The sequence below is a fragment of the Lagopus muta genome, chromosome 2 (assembly GCF_023343835.1).
Source record: "Lagopus muta isolate bLagMut1 chromosome 2, bLagMut1 primary, whole genome shotgun sequence".
NCBI lineage: Eukaryota > Metazoa > Chordata > Aves > Galliformes > Phasianidae > Lagopus > Lagopus muta.
This window is the reverse complement of record NC_064434.1, coordinates 91075314-91094595: the sequence shown is the minus strand read 5'-3', so window position 1 is coordinate 91094595 and position 19282 is coordinate 91075314. Positions and strand designations below refer to the sequence as shown.

The 19282-nt window shown below is 37.5% G+C and overlaps 1 long non-coding RNA gene across 2 annotated transcripts; it reads right to left on the bottom strand.

Moving 5' to 3' along the window:
- Positions 1–5534: 5534 nt before the first annotated feature.
- On the bottom strand, positions 5535–18668 carry LOC125689211 (uncharacterized). Of its 2 annotated transcripts, none has more exons than XR_007375121.1 (2): positions 18648–18668; positions 5535–6322 (listed from the first exon to the last, which is right to left on the bottom strand). It is a non-coding gene; the product is annotated as an uncharacterized LOC125689211 (long non-coding RNA). The 2 variants fall into 2 exon arrangements; XR_007375122.1 differs by lacking the exon at positions 18648–18668 and adding an exon at positions 6826–6942.
- Between the last annotated feature and the right edge of the window lie 614 nt (positions 18669–19282).

The following is a 19282-nucleotide window of genomic DNA, read 5'->3' as shown; positions in this document are numbered from 1 at the left end:
CTTCATTTTATTTAAAAACCAAAGGCTTTGTTTCAAAAGCATAGAGCTTTTTCTCATGCTTTCTCAGCTGAAGACAACAGACACCAGCACCTGATTTTCATGGAAAGATTAAATCCCAACAGATAAGTGCAAAAGACAAGTCTTTAGGAGCATATGCAAGCACTAAGCCAGCTCAGAAATTGGTATGTTTTATTCAAGCTCTGTGGGGACTGATTACATGGCAGGAAAGATTTTCCTGGGTAGTCATAGTTCAGTGCATCAGCGGTAAGGATCTGACTTTTAGAAAATAACTCATGGAAGTTTGTGATAATCCATGACGTTTTTTTTTTTTTAAGATAAAACAGGAAAAAAAAAATATGAAAACCCTTACCAAAAAATGTGCAAATTTTAGTATAGGACAAGAGATACCTCAATCTAATGACATCACCTTCCAACACAGAAGTACACAGAAAGGGTACTCACAAGAGCAGTGATTTCAGTGAGCCACTGATAAAAGGAGCCACCATGGTAAATGCAGATGGCAGGAGCTGGGCTTGCAATGCAACACAGGCAGATAGCACTCTTTACTGCACTTGTACTGCACCAGAAAAGAAGAGAGAGTAGATTCAGCTGGAAAAGAGAATTTCAGTCCATCGTCTTAGAAGAAATAAATTGATGTCTGCTACTTTTATTAAGTGAGAAAGAGAAAAAAACCTCATTAAAGAACAAGGAAGCATTAGAAGTCCCATATATTTACTTTTCAAGGATAAAAGGACTATTAGAATTTGCTTTAGTTAAATCTCCAGTAGTCTCCAATTGCACAAGCAAGAAAGTTAACACAGGCAGCAACATTCATGAGACAGAGGAATCGGAGAGGTTTCCCTCCCTCCTGAAAACATCCTTTTTGTTCCTCTCTCCTGAAATTTGGAAATATTCGAGCAACAAACATTGTCTAAATGCCACCCACTGAACAGAAATGAACCATTACTAAGATGAAATGGTGAAGAAATTATGTTAACTGATGACAGAACAGTTAAGAAAGCCTTCTTTTTTGTTTGATTTTTTTTCTCCCCATGTCTTTGGTTCACACTCAGAATAACAGTAACAAAAAAATCAGTTTTCAAGATTATTTTTTGTTTTGGGGTAAAATCTTCCAGCTGTCTGTGGTGACTGACCAGGGGGATTTAAAACAATTTTCCACATGATAATGACAGGCCAACTTTCCACTGTTCTAAGTGCAAGGAAATTGCATTTAATTTTGCACACAAGATGACTCCTGTTGTGGACCTCCAAGTCATGGCACTACTGATAGCTCACATAATTTGTAAGCTCCTTCAGAACTGACAGAAAAGACAGTGGTTAAGAAATAAGGTTGTATTCTACCCCATATAGAAAAAAAATCTCATGGTTGTGAAGCAATAATAACATTCTTTCCAAGTGTTTCCATGACTGTACTAGGGATAATTTGGAGAGAAGACCAAGGGTATCAGCAGAAGGACCAAGTTGCAAGAGGAAATCAGTGCATTTGGTTCAACTGTACACACAACGGTTTAAAGCAAAGACTGGGAACAGATCAGAAAAAATAAAAGGTACCCTCCTTCAGGAATGAGTGTGTCATTTTCTGAGGTGGCATTTCCAGGAACAAGTACAATGCTATTACAAGGCTGATGGCAAATACTGGTTTTCAGAGCAGGAATGTTTTCATGAAAAGTGTTATGATCCTTTCATGAGAGGGCTAGAAAAAGTTGCCCCACAGCATGCTGCAACCCAGCAAAACTCCTATAGAGATGCTGAGTAGTTCTGGCCAAAACCCTTGGCACAGTGTTTGGGCTCAGAGAGATGACACGGGGAAAATTTATTCTACCTCTTCTCTGAAATGAGTTTCTTGCCCAGATAGGTTCATCTTGCAGACTATAGCATCTCTTGAATCATATCATTTTTCAGCAGAATAAAAGTTCTTTCCAGAAGCTGCTTCATATATGTCACTAAATTTTCATATATTTTAGTCTGGGCCATATCCAATATCTCTGTCACCTTCAGACAGCTCTTTCTTTTAATTCACATTTCCATTGACATTTCTGGCGGGCCTACAGTGAAATATTCCATAGCTTTTACGAATGTAAGGAATGCAGTGGTAAACCACAGGATTCCCCCACCTACAGCTCCCCCTTTCAGCTGCCAGCTGCTTGTCCAATTTTAATTAATGAGAAAGTTGCTAGCAGTTATTCATGCTGGTTCTCTCTGTTCCTCTCGGGAGAATTCCTAAATAGTGTTCAGAGCCTTCATTTTCTCTTTCTTTAACGTGCTTCTTCATAGCAGCCAGTGAAAAATGTTATTAATGATGAGTTTCTGCACCCAGAGTTTAGTTAATAGGAAGCGATGCTCACCAGTTGTGGAAGTGGCATGTAGGACATCCCTTCCTTTCACTTTCTGCTCCTTTTACCTATGTAAAATGAATGCTTAAGTCTTAGTGGAAGTTTTAGTGGTAGGTATATTTTTAAACATTTTCATAATATGGAATAATCAGGTGGAAACACTGAAAGGCTGCCTGCACTGCGAATGTCAATATAGGCACAGGTGAGGGAAATTATCTCTGGAGTAGAAGTGCTCCTGAAGGCATTCTCTCAAGGAAGGACACAGCAGCTCAACTTTGTTTCTTTCTCTTCCCTACAAGCATAATCCTAGAAAATAGGCTACCAGCCTTTGAAAATTATTGAAGTGCAGCAATATGCAATAGTGGTTCTAAATGATCAAGCAGAGATTCTGAGAGTAATTATGCACTCAGTCTTAAAAGGCAATAGCAAATGGTAAACAGCTAGTTACAACAAATAGCATTTTAATAGCCATAGCTTTTGATAGCCTTTTTTGCCATAGGTAAACCTGCCATGCTGTAGGACACCAAATAATTGTCCTCTGCTTTGAGTGTGAGAGTTTCTGCTTTAATCCTTGTTTAGATGCCCTCAATCAACCCTTCGTTCTATGTTTCTGCAAAGAGCTCCTTCTTGTATAGCATTTCTGCTATGTGAACTGCAGCCAGAGAAAAGGCGGAGAGAGGGGAGGGGAGGGAAGGGAAAGAGGCTTGAAGTTATTCTCACAGGTTAAATGAAGTTAAATGAAGGGGCTTTGTGAGTGATGTTATTTATTTTTTGGTGCAATTTCTATATTTTATAAGCCAGTTTTTCTCAGCGTTTCTGACTTGCACTTCAATTTTTTTTTTTTTTCCTGATAGTATTTTAGTAAGAACTAGAGTAGGAAACACAGCACTGATTGATCATTTGCAAATGATGACATGGCCTCCACTACTCAGAGAACTACACAGTGCTGGTATTGTATGCATACCTTCTCATGTGAGATTTATGCATCCCCTCCCATCCAGATCAAGAGAGTATCCATGTTGGGTGGAACTCTTTCTATATTAAATGAAACTGAAGCCCATAAGCAATCCCTCAGCTCCTGGGCACAGTTGTAGGCCTCCTCTAACTATTATACTGCAGGAAAAAAATCTTCCCTCATTAATAAAATACACTGTACTTACTCTGAAAGATCCATTGCAGATTCATTCTACAAAGCTCATAATGGTCGATATGATGGAATTTATTTAGTCTATGAGATCCACCCACATTTTTGTAAAGTCTACAGATGTTCAGTTGCAGTCACCTCCTCCAGTCAAACCATTTACTATTACAGGCTTCTCCATCTTTTATTTTCTGCCTGTGCCCAAGATGATACTACAGCAGAACTTTAAATGAGAGTATGTTCAGTCCAGTCTCTTACACACTTAGTAGTAAAAAAATGGCTTGAGTGATGGGATTTTGTGAAAACTGGATGACAGCCATTGTTCATATTCAGGGAATAATGAAATTCTTCCCAAGCATTATTTTGAAACACTATCCTCTTTTCTCTTGTCTTCTACAAAATTCTTACTGACAACAATTTAGCAGAACACTTATAAGCTTGAGGCTACTGAAAAATAAGACGTATAAAAATATGATGCATAGTAGCAGGGCCAGGCTCTAGATAACATATACTACTCTATGTAGATGAGAAATAGTCTCCAGTTTTGTGGGCTCAGAGTTGCAAGCACACAGATTTGCACAGTTCCCCACTCATGCATATAATGTCTTGAGATTTACAGAGGTATGTAAAGGGTTTAGGCACACAGATGCCACAGTTAAGTAGAGGAATTGTTTAGGCGATTTTCACTGGCAATCAGATTTCAACTCTGTTTCATTCAGTCTCCTGATTAGGTCTGAATTTCTCAACCTTTTTAACTGTGTGACTACATTTGTTTGAAGGACAGCAAGTAAGCATACTTAAGCCTATGCCTAACAAAATTCATACACGTGGGAGGATTTCAAATATTCCAAATAAATTACTATTGGCCTGACTTTACTTTGAGACTACAAGCTCCTATTCATCAGCAGACTTTTTTCATTTTTCTTTCTTCCAATGGAATGTTTCTGTAAATCAACTTATAAACTTTTCACTTTAAATGAAAGGATGTTAGTTTTTGTCATTGGTGGTCTTTTATTATTATTATTATTATTGTTATTATTACTACTAATATTAAATGCATGGAAAAGGCAGCTACAAAGTCTGTCCTTTCACCAGGGTTCCTCATCAGAGTTAGAATCCTTAAAGAGATCAAATCAAGAGATTATAGAAGTCCCCTACAAGGCTCTGGGGAAACCAACTGATCTCTTTATCAGCCTTTGGCTCCTATAAATTCCAAAGATGATTCAGAAATGTTCTGAGACTGTCCTGTGCAGGAGGTGGTGGCTACAGGCTACAAAGACTCCTGTCCACTTCACAGCTGCCTGGAAATTGGCTTTTATTTCATCAGGTTCTTCAGTTCTGAAGATGGGCTTCTCCTTTATTGCTACATTGCCTTTATCCAGTTGATCTGACTCATACTATTCTAGCAATCCTTTTGAGCACTAATTAAGGGCTTCAGTTAAAAAATAAAAAATAAATAAATAACACTAAGCATTCAAGATTCCTCATACACTACTCAATTTAGTGTATGTTTTAATGATTCAAGTAAAATCCCAGCCATATGCAGGTAAATAGGAGCAGAGGATTTGCCTTATCAGGTGAGACCACTGGTCCATGAAGTCTTGTATTACGCATCCAACATCAGATTTGGGAGTGGAAAGTAAAAACAAGTGAAGCATAATCCCTCTGGGCTAATTCTGCAGTGCTGCCCTCCAGGAAAAAATTCCTTCCTTGCCCCTGTGGTGATCAGATCACAATAGTCTAATTAAAAAGGGTTTCTCAGATCAAACTGCATAAGGAAAGAACGTATGAAGATGTGAAAGAAGAAAAGCAAAAAAGAGGATGATGCCAAGAAGCTTAGAGGGAATTTCCATTTCCCAAATTTGTTTACAGACAGTTGCAGGTTAAAGGCAAGATGGAAAAGTATAAGAGCTACAGGTAGTACATTGGCTAATGTTCACATTAACTGCTAACTCAGCATCAGCAGAGAAGCTCAGAATAGCACAAATGTAAGAGTTCCTGTGATTCTGACAGCTCCTTATCACACAGTTTCACTGAAAACATTAACATGGTCTCCAAAGGTCTGACTCTGACACAGATGTGGGCATTCTGCTCCCATTTTAATGACAGTAGATTAATATTTACTAGCAGATAGCAAATTAATCTACAACTTAGCAGCCTCTTTATGGTGTTGTCCTACAGGGACATTGCATAGCTGTAAGGTCACTGTAAGGACATGTTTTAGCAGGGAAGAAAAAGCATACAAAATATACAGTTTTAATGGGGCACACAATCATTTATGATGTTCAAAAATCCACACATCTTATTTTTCCTTCATTCATAATGAAATTTACAGTTAATGTGCAAAAAACATAAGCCTTTAGTGGGGTGTCCTGAGCTGAGTCTTCCAACATATATATTAATTACTTGAATCAGAGAATGCCATTTGGTAAAATAATAAATGAAGTCATCTTTTACTTATGAGAACTACCAACAGGATTTGCTCTTCCATGCCCTTATTTGTGAAACTTTTGGAACACTGTGCTCTGTACATAATTGTGTGGTCTCTCTTATCGTTGTTTTTTTGCATCCCTTAAATTCAGAGACATAGCAGGGTGTGGCTTCTTTTTCCATTAAAGGCTGTTTTGGGTAACATTAATCTAAGATCTATTTTGTTATGCTAACAGCTAAAGGCTTTATAATAATAATTTCTATTTGGCAGCATCACAGTCAGCTTCACTGATGTGAAGTTGTTTCAATTCTCTTTCAGGGCTGAGAAAATCTGCAGCAATTCCGAGGTGACTTCTTCATGTTTTTCATCTTTTATCACAAAGGTATTGCCGGGGAACTAAGAAAGAAATGCAGATAAGCAATATCATCATCAGCAAAAAGGGAAGGGAAATGGTATTTGCTTTCTTGTCAGACTTGAACAAAATCAAAGGCAGCTGTAAGCTTTCAGAGAATTTAAGTATGTCAAATTTCTAAAACTTGAATGGATGTGGAAATACTGATGTGCAGAAGACTGGTTACAAATTTATAAAGTTTTTTAATAGCTTGTGATAATACTGACAGGAAAACAAGGTGTCTGGCAATAGCAAACAAACAGAGTGCAGGAACACATGCAATAACAGTGGTTATAATAGTGGCAACATGACCTTCCTTATGCTCTTCAACACTTTTTCCTCACTTATATCAGAAGGCAGAGCTGAAGTTGCTGGGACACCTGGGAAAACAACACCAAAGCCCATGTGCAAAACTGGAAGGTCAGACCCCTGAAGCAGCTGTCAGCTTTGCCTTGCACCTCCCAGTGTCCTCCCATCCGCGCAGACAGACAGTTTCCAGGCTGCTTACCGCTAGGCTCACCAGCAGAGCTGCAAACCTGAGTGCTTGCAGGCGCGTGGGAGAGCCTGTGCCGGATGCATTTGAACCTCTTCATGATGTGAAGAAAGTGGGAGAGGCAAGGCATCACGAAGCTTCCCAGGATGCTCTTATGAAAAATATAACCTATGCAGCCCGGGTTCATAAATCCTTTACTCTCGGGATTTGTACTGCTAAGTCTTCAAGGTACTTCTGAGAATATTTCTTTTAATATGAATTTATTCTTTTTGGAGTACTTACTGAAACTTTAATAAATCCTGGAGTCAGTAGTCTTACACCAATCCGACCTTCTCTCTTAAGGTTAGGAAGGAGTGCCCTTGGCATAGGTTGAATTGAAGGGGATTTCCTTTTGTTTTGCAATGTGCACGCAGACAAGCAGGCACCAGGCTACAAGTGAGTAACTTTCCCACTAATCCTCCAAGGCGTGTGACAATATGACCCTGAGCTTTTACAACTAAGAACAGTATGGTATGTAAATATTATGAACATATATGGTAAGTGCTCTACTGGCTGAATAACATGGAAAATGATTCCCGAGAATGCCTAGCTGACCCCAAATCTACACAGATTATTCTTCTTTTTTTCTCTGCAGCATTCATCTCTGTTAAAAACAATGATGATATATTAGATGCAAGTTCACTGGAGCAGGAATTATGTCTTGTTTTCTTTCTCAATTAAGCATCCATTTTGGATATAAATAATCAAGATGAGAAATAAAAAAAAAAATACTGCTTCGTATTTGCCACTACATTCTTTCCAGAGAGAAAAAATCATATGTTGAAATGAGGACATTTTAACTGCTAGCTGGAAGTCAGGATGTCACTGTGACACATTAAATGATTCCGAAGTACATGACTTGCTCTCTAAAGATAAGCACTTAAAAATTTAAGAAAATCTGTCACTATTTCTTTGAGAATGTAATGGCACCTGTTAAAGATATTAATCTATTGGGGAGGGGGGGAAGGAATAAAGAATATAGTTTTAAGCCTGTGAATAGAAATTTAACAACACAATAGAAAGTTGCCTTTTTATAATGAATGGATACTATGCTGAAATCTTATCAGTGGCACCAAAACAATGCAATACTGAGGTTTATTTAAACACAAGCAAATGGGATAAAGCAGAAGAGGAGAAGAATGCAGTTGAGATTTACTGATTTTGCAATGAAAATAAAAAGTTATGAATACCCTTTCAATAGCACTCCCTAACATTGCAAGGGTCCTATATTGTCTACCCATTTAATAACCAACATACTTTTATGTCTTGCAGCTACTGATATGCTCTGCCTTTGGAAGTTTCCATCTCTTAACAGGTATAAGTAACAGCAGATTCTTCCTGTTCTCACTGTGTATTTTCCTGGTTTGCAATTCAGCTTTCATTATTGATAGAGACTTGGAACCTGCAACCCACAGAGAATTCCCAAGAGTGAGGATTTACCCATGGACCTATACCAAGAATAAATTAGAATGTGGACTTCAGAGGCACCACTCACAGGGGTATGAACTACTGGCTCCTGTCCACTGTTTCTGTACTTTGGTTATTTGCATTTAGTTTAACTTGATTAGATTCCAGCACTCGGTAAACTTTATCAACTTTTTTTTTTTTTTTGAAGATATGCTTGCATATCAACTACATTTTTCACATCCTTGCCCAACCTCTAGAAAAAGCTCTTAATAGAAAAGGAACTTTTCAGTTTCACCTATAAAAAAGCAACAACAAAATTTCCACTATGATTTGGGATCAAGTATAAAGTGCTGGAAGAATGTCACAATTATTCAGGTGAATTGTTAACTGAAGTGTAAGGATACTAACTGAGGCAAGATTGTTTTCTGCAGTGTCACTGTGAACACACGTTCTCCCAGTGTGACACAGTGTTTATGATTGATAGAACAAATATTAAGAAAAGAAGAAAGAAGAAAAAGAAGGGAAAAAGAAAGGAAAAAAGTAGGATTGAGATTGAAAAAAAGATGGTGTAGTAGCAAGGAACATCTCCTGCATCCACTTACTGAAGAATGCAGAGTTCAATTTTCAAAACAGGAAATCAACTTGTTTTCTTCAATAGAAAATGCTAGTCTGTATGAAATACAAGTAATAAACAGAAATGTTCTCTCATGGTCTCAGACTGCTGACTGTGTTTTAGAGCAATTGAGAATTTGTTAGGATTGTTTGCCCTTGCAAGCACCTATGTCCTTAGGGGAAAAGGACTATGGAAAGGTTTTCCTTTTAAGGTCTGATCAAATCCCATTGAAGCCAATGGAAAAAAAAAAACTCCTGTTGACTCTGAGTTCAGGCCCATATAGAAATCAGTCTGATGACAACTAATTATTTAACTCCTGACTGAAAATTAGAATTGATGAACTGACAAAAATAACATGCAAGTAATCCCGCAAAATTATTTCAGGGTATATTTCACTACTGCTGTTGCTAGGCTCTTGCCACCTCTTGTTCACAGATATTCAGGCTAAGTAACAGCTTAGACATGACAATGTTTGAAAATATTTGAAGTTCAAAAGTTTTTGGACAAGTGATCAATCATCGGGAAATTCATCACAGAAATCCATTATACAGTAGCTGTCACCGTTTCCGTCTTTTGTTTAATCAGCCACTCAAGTGGAAGCCTCAACTAGGTCCCAGATTTGTTTAAAGCTAAGGTTATAAATTACCTTATACACAGAAGAAATATTTCTGCACACTAAATAATCAATTATATAGCTTTCAAAAACCCCAGAGGATAAAATTTGAGTGCCAGTACTACTTTTTTTTCCCCACTAAAGCTTTAGCATAAACAGTCATATATAAAATTATACAAATCATACAGAAAGTTGAGCACTATATTAACAAGATGAGAAGAGCTAAAAGAATTGTTACGCTCAGAGTAGCAAAATTTATCAGAAAGTAGCCGATTTTAGCCAAGATATTTTCACACCACAAATATATAATGTTGTTACAGACCTTGTAATAATAGTGCAATGCCATAAAGCCACGCAGAATTTTGTGTAATTTGTGTGAATGCAAAACTTTGGGCTATTACATGCTGCCATTGAAGTAGCTAAAAGGCTCAGACACCTCTATAAATTATCAAGTGGAAATTCAGAAGAAAGAAGGAAGGAAGAATCACAGGCATGAAGTTGCCTACCTAGGATCCATGCAGAGACAGTACCACACTCATCTACACTGTTGTAGGATACTGAAACTACAGCAGGAATAACAGAATGGGCAGTGCAATGTGTTCGTTTCCTTGCTGCCAACCAAGAGAATAAAGCGAATGGTCTGAATTTTGCTAATATACTGACCAGCAACTGTAACTAGCAGATAAACACTACTTGTCCTGCTCTTCTAAGATAGATTTGGCAACTACCAGTTCGTAAGTACACAGGATGACAATGAGCAGTAATATCTTTAGGGGTCACATCCAAATCCAGCAAAGCTCATGAATCGGAGTTTGAACACTGGTTTTGTGAGATACATGCAGTTTTAAATATAAAATTAATGCCAAATAAAATCAGCTTTACACTGAGTAACTGTTGGAGTAAGAAACACTGGGGTGTAAATAGTACCTTAGTTAAGCACAGAATTCGAAGTAGATTGTTTCATATCACAATACTTTCTGAGACAGAAGAAATGAAGATAGATTTCATTCTTCACTTGGAGATCAGGAAGGAGTTTCACCTTCAGCTCTCTCCTTAAGAGCTGCACATGGGTGGGTTTGTTGTTGTGATTTCTCATATTATCCAGGTGCAGCACTCATTGAAGATGACTAGCAGAAGAATACTCATCTTAACCCAGTGCTGTCCTAACCCAGAAGGGTAGATTTTGTATTCCAGCTTCCCACACACTGCAGTCCTGTACATTCTTATCTGTTGCACAATAATCATAGTAGTCATTTACTAGATCTCTCCCCCTCCCTATTAATTAGTTAATATTCTGTATTCATCTCTGAGTAATCCAAGGCTGGGATTTTCACCCTATCTGTTAGTCAGACACCTTGTGATCGACCATATTCTTCTGCCTTTGTGCCTTATGGGGCATGGAGGGAATCAGAGAAAGGGCAAACAGTAGAAGGGTGCACGCGAATAACAGAATTCCTTGTTCTTTCTTCAGCTCCATGCAATAGGTGTACACATGCACAAAGATAATTCCTGGTGAAAATGAATATTTGTCTGTGGGAGTCAGAACTGAATCAGGATTGACACTGATTTCAATTGCAGATGCTGGCACAGAGTAAAATTATTTTTCAAACACAGAAGCATTCCCTGGTAAAGTATTTAAGGTTGCATTTTCAGGCTAGAAGGAAAAAGTGATGAAAAGTTCTTAAAACTGAAGAAACAAAATCCTTGATACTGATCCAAAGCCCTGCAAAACAAGATCCCATATGGTAATGCCAAATCTTAGGAGAATAGAGGGGGATAAAATGGGTATATTTTCCTTCATTTTCTCTCTTTTACTCCTTTGTTTTTTAAAATTGCATGTAATATGTCATAGGAGGGTCCCTGCCAAAGATGTGTTTTCACCATCATTCACAAACAACACACATTCCCTACTTCATTCATTGTGGCTCTGTAGGGAAAGGGGCATATGGTAGGTAGCAGAAGGCCCCATATAGTACCAAGCAGAGCAGCACAAAGGTGTTAGTAAAACCTCTGAAAGCATCATACCCATATTTTCAGATGAGATCAGCAGTTCTTTTACTGTTGCAAAGGTTTTCTGTGCTTGAGATAGTCCTTCTATCACTATTGTTTAACACTGCACAACACTGAGCAATAAATAGTAAGCAAAACATAAGTATTTCCATCCAGTTCCAAAATATCTTTCTGTTATCTAAGTGCATGGGAGCAACCTTGTTGTCCTTGACCAGATTCATAATGTGTATAAAGCACCTATGATTTAAAGTGACTCTCCTCTGTCCTAGTGAAATGTAGCCAAGGAACAATCGTTGTTTGTACTGTTAAGGATCTAAAGGCAGTAAGTGAGAAAGAGTCCCTGTTTCCCTATGCAGGTTCTGTAGACTAAATGAGGCTTCTCAAGAAGCCTGTTGTCTGAATAAACCCTCAGAAATACTCCCTGTGTTTCCAATCTACTGCCACAGACCACCCTTCCACAGGTTTTACAAGCAAGAGTTGCTTTGGCAATGAGTTCAGTCCTTTCTCTTCCATAACCAAGTAGCTTTATGTCTGTAGGTAGAGACATTTGTTACTCATCTGTGGAAGAGTTTTTACAGTGGGGCTTGAAATACCTGTTAACATTCATCCTGGAAATTCAGGTCCTAAAATAAAAAGGGACCATAAAACACACTGTCAGCATATGTTATGCATAAAGGAAGCATTTCAAAGATGCACTGCAAATTCAAGTAATATATGCAAAAATTGCAGACAATTGTCGTGTACTTTTTACCCTATGTTAGCTGGCAATCTGTTTATGGTCATGTTCCAGTTGACATAATATAAGGTGATATATTTCAGTCCTAATGTAAATCAGTCATAATGTAGCTCCGTCATAATTCAGTCCTTAGTACTAGGTGATATAATTCATTTTATTGCTACACATTTCTCTAAGAAATGTATGTATTTAGACCAATGGATGAGAAAACTTCAAAGTATCTTTTTATGAATCCTCAAATAATAACATCATACCCATTACCAGTTACAAGGTGCAAATATTTCACACAGTTTTGGGAGAAATTTACATTCCATTTATAGCATTCAGTAATAGCTGGAAAAATAGTTATCAGTAGTTAAATCACTACTCATTACTACTCAATTATTAATTACTACTTCAGCCTTCTGATTACTTCAGATCTAGATGAAGAGTAAAGGACATTGTGTACAGACAAAGGCAGCAACTACCAAGTTAGTCTAGACTATGAAGAATCAAGCTCACTTACAGTACTACTGTGCTCTTTATATCTGTTGTACATTCCATGGAAACAACGAGGATGCATTACTTTCAGAATGACCTACATAGACCTTCCAGACTTTTCTCTGCCATCTGTTTTGGTCCTGCTTTTTACCTCTGTGAACAAGAAAACACCACTACTTCTTTAAAAGCTCTGCAGTTCCTAGTGAATAACTCAAATCAGTTCATCCCACACACATCACCACAGATGTCATGTTTGAGTGCCTTGACTCAAACAAAGAAGGTATTCTCTTAAAGTGATAAATTACACGAGGGAGCCATATTTAGCTGACAAAGGAAAGAAGAGTCTTTCCATGGTAGGCAGTAGTTGCATGGTTTTGGACTTTTTTTCTATTATCTGTTTTATTTTGTCTAGTAAGTGAAGGGCTAGCTAACTATGGAAATGTGTTCAATAGATAGAGAGGTTTTCCTATGACCACCTAAAGCATTAACTATGGGAAGCAAATTCCTATATAACTTCCTATTGCAATGTGTTTGGTGGTTTTTTTTGCTACACATGGTGCATTATACAGTAAACCATGGGACTGCAATATTATTTTACTAAAAAAAAAAAAAGAATTAAAAATGAATTAACACTTCACCTTTTAGCTTTGTTTTGCTAGTAAATCAATTGAATTATAAATGAAATAAAACTCTGAACTTGCACACTTATTTAAATATATTCCCAGATTATAAAACCATTCAGGATCAGACTCCTCTCTGACACTGAATGGGGTTACAGTTTATATAAAATTATAGTGAGCCATTAAACATAACAGCTAATTTGTAACATATATACAAATACAGGTAAAACACATTAATTTAAGAGCATTAGTTTTACCATGTATCTTGAAGTAGAGCGAATGTATATTCATTTAACATAACGTGAGTTTTTGGAAAATGAGAGTCAAATTTCACTTGATGTACATCTGAAGCAAAATAGAGAAGAGGAGCTTTGTTAGAAGCATTCTGATCACTATCAGTACTACACATAACAGGAGCTATGGAGACTTCATAAACATTTCTTCATGGCAATGATAAAAGTTAGTGGCTCTCTGGCCTCTGTAAATGCAACCACCTGATATTTATGCTGACCAACACTATAGTTCAGTTTTAACCATGGTATTATAAACACAGGGAGAGGTACCAGCTTGTTTGTTTATTTTTCCCCTTCTTGCCATCTACATCACAGCACCATGCAACCTCTAGTCACACTTTATTACTTGAGGTAACGTTGTATACCACTCCACATTATTCTTCTTGCTTGGAAAAATGCCCTTAAAGATGACATAAAGACCCAAGCATCTGCTGCAGACACATAAAGCATCTTTTTACTCAGAAAATGAAGGAGAGGGACTCGGATTTGTGCAGATTCCAATTATTGTGTTTGTTGAGGTTCTGAATGATTTCATCTGCCAATTCAGTTATGTGATTTCAACAATTCTGGAAGGCTGCTAATTAGATTTTGAAGATCACAGAAAATCAAAGACAGGGTTCTCCAAAGTAATAGCCTCAAAAGCAAGCAGTCAGAACTAACTCTGTCAAAATTAAAAGGAATAGGAAATTGTGAGATACTGGTTTACAGGAGGCATGAGAAAGTCTGGTATTCTTGAAATTAAATAATAATTAAAAAAAAATCTGCTGTCTGTGGAAGAAAATAAAAAAGCAATTTTCTTTCCCATCAGACAGCATAGAAACAGCATTGACTTCAGTGCCATAACATGATTATAACTGCAAGAAGGGAACACCAGGTCACAGATCATGCCATTCAAATCTAAGAGTAACTGTTTGCTGATGTCAGCAATTTTCACAAGATGACTAAAATAGCCCATTACTTAAGTGTTCAGCTGCTTGGATGATTTGGGATGGCTTTTTTTCCTTTTGGATGGAAGTCAGTTAGGGAGAATTGTGTTGGCTATTGTAAGCATAGCCTGTACTCTGTCTCGATGTTTGACCCTACATTCTTTCTTTTATATGAGATGGAATTCATTTTCCTTGGGCTATGATAAAATGAGAACACCATGGAAGTTTGTATCATTGGCAGAGGTTAAGGGTGGGCTGGAGTGGATGACCTAATTGGGCTTCTCCATCTCTATGTTCTCGCATGCTGCAAAGTTCTGTGATGAGCTGTTGCTTTAATTTTACAGGACCTTAGTGGCCAGCTTGTAAAATCTGGCTAGCAGAAACATAATATAACTTATTACATTGCTATGTCTGAGTTTGTTATTTGTTTGCTTAGAAAATAACATTCTCAGCACATAAGTCAGAAGAAATAAAGGTAGTCTTCTTTAACACCTTGAAAATGAACCTATACAGATGAACCTCTGTGACTTCACAGGGGCTTTTCCATGCATTTACCCATGCTGATAGGCTGATGGTTAAGGGTGTGACAGAGTGGAGACAGAAGGTCCTTGTAAGCTTAGGAAAAAAGTGCAATCTGTTTTTGGGTGGGATTTTTAAAATATGAAATAATTATTTTATAATAACTTTCTTTTAATATCATAAAATTAGATTTCACAAGAGATTTGCACTACGGAAGCTTAGCTCTATAGTTTTCACATAACAAAAAGAAGCTGATTTGGAAGAATAAACTTAGGAAAAACCCTCATCGGTAGCTTCAATTTCACTTGGGCCTTATCAAGTCCCCAAAATAACTAATGGTTCTTTCAGGCACTGGAGAATTTCTTCGAAAGGAGTAGAGCAGCTAAGGAAAAGGCACATTCTCTTTACTTGCTGCAAATTACTCAGTTTTGAATTAGGACTGTTACCATAAGGAAATTCTTGCACTTCTGCTGCTACAAAAAAATAAAGAAGCATTCTAGAGAATTGAAAAAATCATAGGGGGGAAATACACATAAATAATAAAATTCTCTCCTACTCACCTCTCCAATTGAACCTGTCATACAATGACCTTGTTTGTATCCCAATACACAGACTGTGATAAATTGCTCAGAAGATCAAACTAATTAAGTAGCTGTTATTGTTAAGAATGTCTTCTAAAAATGAAAAATTAAGTTGTGTTTAGCACTCAGCACCTACACACCAAAGTACATAGTTTAGATGAGCTAATCTTTAAGAGTGGAGTAGAAATGAGCTAATGTTTTTAGGGAATTGTTAGCATGATATGGCAAGAGATCAATAACAACTTAAAAAGAAAACCCTCACCCCAAACTACTCAGCTGTGAGCAATAAAGAAGCACCAAATTGCAGAATGTGTTAACTGTTTGTTTTTTTTTTTATTTAAACTTATGCATATCATCCATTTTGTGCAGTATCATATGACAGGCTTCTATCCTGAAGCAGTGAAAGGGTGCTCAGTATGATAATATGTACCTTGACAACTTGTAGCAGCTATACAAAAAAAAAAATAGACAAAGGCGTTACCGCTACATGATGATAAAAATACATTTGTTAAATTGAATAGACTGAAAGCAAACATACAACCCACATGCTTGCTGTGTATGTTCAGGTACATGTACAGTACATGCACATACATGTATGCCAGTAACAGAATTTTGGTTTTAAAAGACACGCAGTTGGCCTCAGGAGCTAAGAAACTAAATTTGTGAGCTGTTAAATGTCAGAACCGACCTCTGGGAGTTTGAGGAGGGATGATGTGGTGAAGGGCAGGCTTCAGGTCATGTTTTATACAAGAAGTTTAATTGTTCTGGCTAGGAAGCAAAAGTGACTCATTTACTTGAAGTGGGTCTCTATCTCCCAATGCAGATTTTGCATGGGGGAGGATACTGCTAGCAATAATATCTTTAAAAGAATTGGACTGGCTTACTCCAGTATTTTAACTACTTCCATTCAGATTCATTTGTTTTGGACACATAATTTGATAGTGTTCCAATGATAGCAAAAAAAGCACTGCTTTTATCACCCTTCTTGAACCCATGCAAGTCTTTTCGTTGTGTTTAAATCAGGTTGTTTTCTTTTTTGCCAAAGAAAATTGTAAGCTAGTGGGCCCTTTCTAAGCCTTCTATTGAGAAATGTAATAAACTATTTAACTGTATAGGTTGTAAAGTCATCATGACACTGGATTTGTAGTGTTGCTCTTTTCAGTTTCACTCCTGTCTCAGAAAATTCCTGCTGCAGATTAAGTATGTGCATTTTGAGCTATGACAAAAATACAGATAATGGATATATATCATTTCCTTAGCAGCATCACATTTATTAATGAAGGGCTTTCATTCATTTCAGTTTAGCCTGTCTGTACCCCATTTTGCCCACTTTCATTTATCAAGCTCTTATTTCTTGGTTGCCAGTCTATTTTCAGCTTTTAATTATGTTCAGTTTCAATTTTGTAAACTCCTGGTTTTGGTGACATTTGGTGTCAAATGCAAAACCCAATAAAGACTCTTACTCTACAAAATATATTTCTTATTTACTTTTTTAATCTACTTATGATTAAAATAATATAAATAACCTATTTAAGAATCCTTGCTGATTCACATTGCTTTTGTATTTACAAATACACCATTACTGAAGTTGGTCAACTCACTGTCTCTGAGAATCTGATCATAAACCACTGCAATTAAAGTGATTTGGTTACAAAGAACAGAAAAGGCCTAAAGAGCATAATGCCGTGCAAAGTGCTCTCCTCGTGCTAAGGAAGCAATACAGACTACATTTTCAAACCATAGCTAAGGCTTCATTTCAAACTACACAGAAAATCTTTTTGCTTCTACAGCAAACGTGACTTCTCTGAGAAATGACTGAAGCCAAAGCTAAAAATACTTCAACTATAAACTGTGAATTTTAAATCATAAATGCAGTGTGGAAGGGAATTTCAAATGTCATCTGGTTATACCTCCTGCCTGAAGCAAAGTTACCAGCCTTCCACAGAGCAGAACCATTCCTCCTGCAGAGGTTGTAATACCACTCATATGGCTTCTTTGTTAATCTAAAGATATAAGCCTCAGAGTCAGTTGCTGGCATTCTTTTAATGAAGATGATTTGCAGGCTGCCTCCAGGCGTAAGTCCCATGACTTCTGCTGGCACAAGGCAAAATTCCTACTTCAGTAATGATACTGTGCCTGGCAAATATAATGTTGACTTAGTTAAAAACTGAGAGAATTCTCTGAAAATGAGATTTACTGATGAGTAAGATAAATAATAATATATAAATAGATGATATATGAATGTACACTAAGAATTGGGCCAAGCTGCCCTGAAGTTTGGAAGGCTGACTTCCATAAAACAAATGCAACTGTTGGGCCTATGTGAACCTAATGAGATTCAGGAAAGAAAATCATAAGGTTGATGTAATCCCAGATACATATACAGACTGAGAGAATAACTCCTTGAGAGCAGCACTGCTAAGAAGGACTTGCATGTCCTCATTAATGAAAGACTTAACATGAGCCAGCAGCATGCACTACACTTCAAAAAGCCAATGGCATCCTGTGCTGCATCAGAAGGGCAGCCAGCAGGGTGAAGGACGTAACTGTCCCCCTCTACTCTGTCCTTGTGACGCCACATGTGGAGTACTCCAAGTCTCATGCCCCCAACACAAGCACATCATCAGTATTTTGGAGAGAGTTCAGAAAAGGACTAAGAGAATGAGACAGTTAGAGCACCTCTCCTGCAAAGAAACACTGAAGGAGCTGGGATTGTTCAGTTTAGAGAAGAAAAAGCTCTAGGGAAACCTCATTACAGCCTTGCAGTGTTTAAAGAGAGATTACCATCAGGAAGAAAATTAACTTTTTACACAGGTAGGTAGTGATGGGACAAGGGGGAATGGCTTTAAACTAAAGGAAGGAAGATATAGATTGGATGTTGCAATACGATAGAAAGCACAGCAATGACAGGAGAGCAGCAAGAGCCCAGGCTGCAGCAAGTGAAAACTTGCTCAAATACAACAGCTGGAGGCACAAAAACAAAGGAAAAAAGCTCCTTACCTTCAGAAAGCCTCAGGTATGCAGGGACCTCCAGCAAGATATCCTTACCTTCACTGTCCTCTTAAATGAGATCTGGAAAGGAATGGATCCTGGCTCCACCCCTTCATGTCACTCAGCTGCATTGCATGCACCTGAGCTCCCCTGGATTGGCCCTACCTTCTCACCAGCTCCTCAATAACTGGTTCAGACTGTGACAGCATTTCTGCTACAGATGTAGGGAAAGTTTTTCATGAAGAGGATGGTAAGCTGCTAGAACAGACTGCCTGGAGAGGTTGTGGATACCCCATTCTTGGAGCCTTGGAACCTTGAAGTTTCTTCCAACTGAAGCATTTCTATGATTCAGTGCTCTTATCAGCTTATTAAGGATATAATTGGAGGCAAATCACAAATATTTTATCTGCTTCCTCTGAAATTCAGCTATTGAAAACCATCTGAATATTGTTTTTTCTCTGAGTCCATGTATAGTATCAGCATTCTTTCATGTACCTGGAACTTAGACCAAGGGAAATTAAATATGCTATCAGTTAGAATAACATCTGCTCAGAAATTGTATGGAGATAAATATATGCCTTATATTATTTCTTTTCTTATGACCCTACCTGCTGTGTTCTGTTTGTGCCTAAGAACCCAAAGCA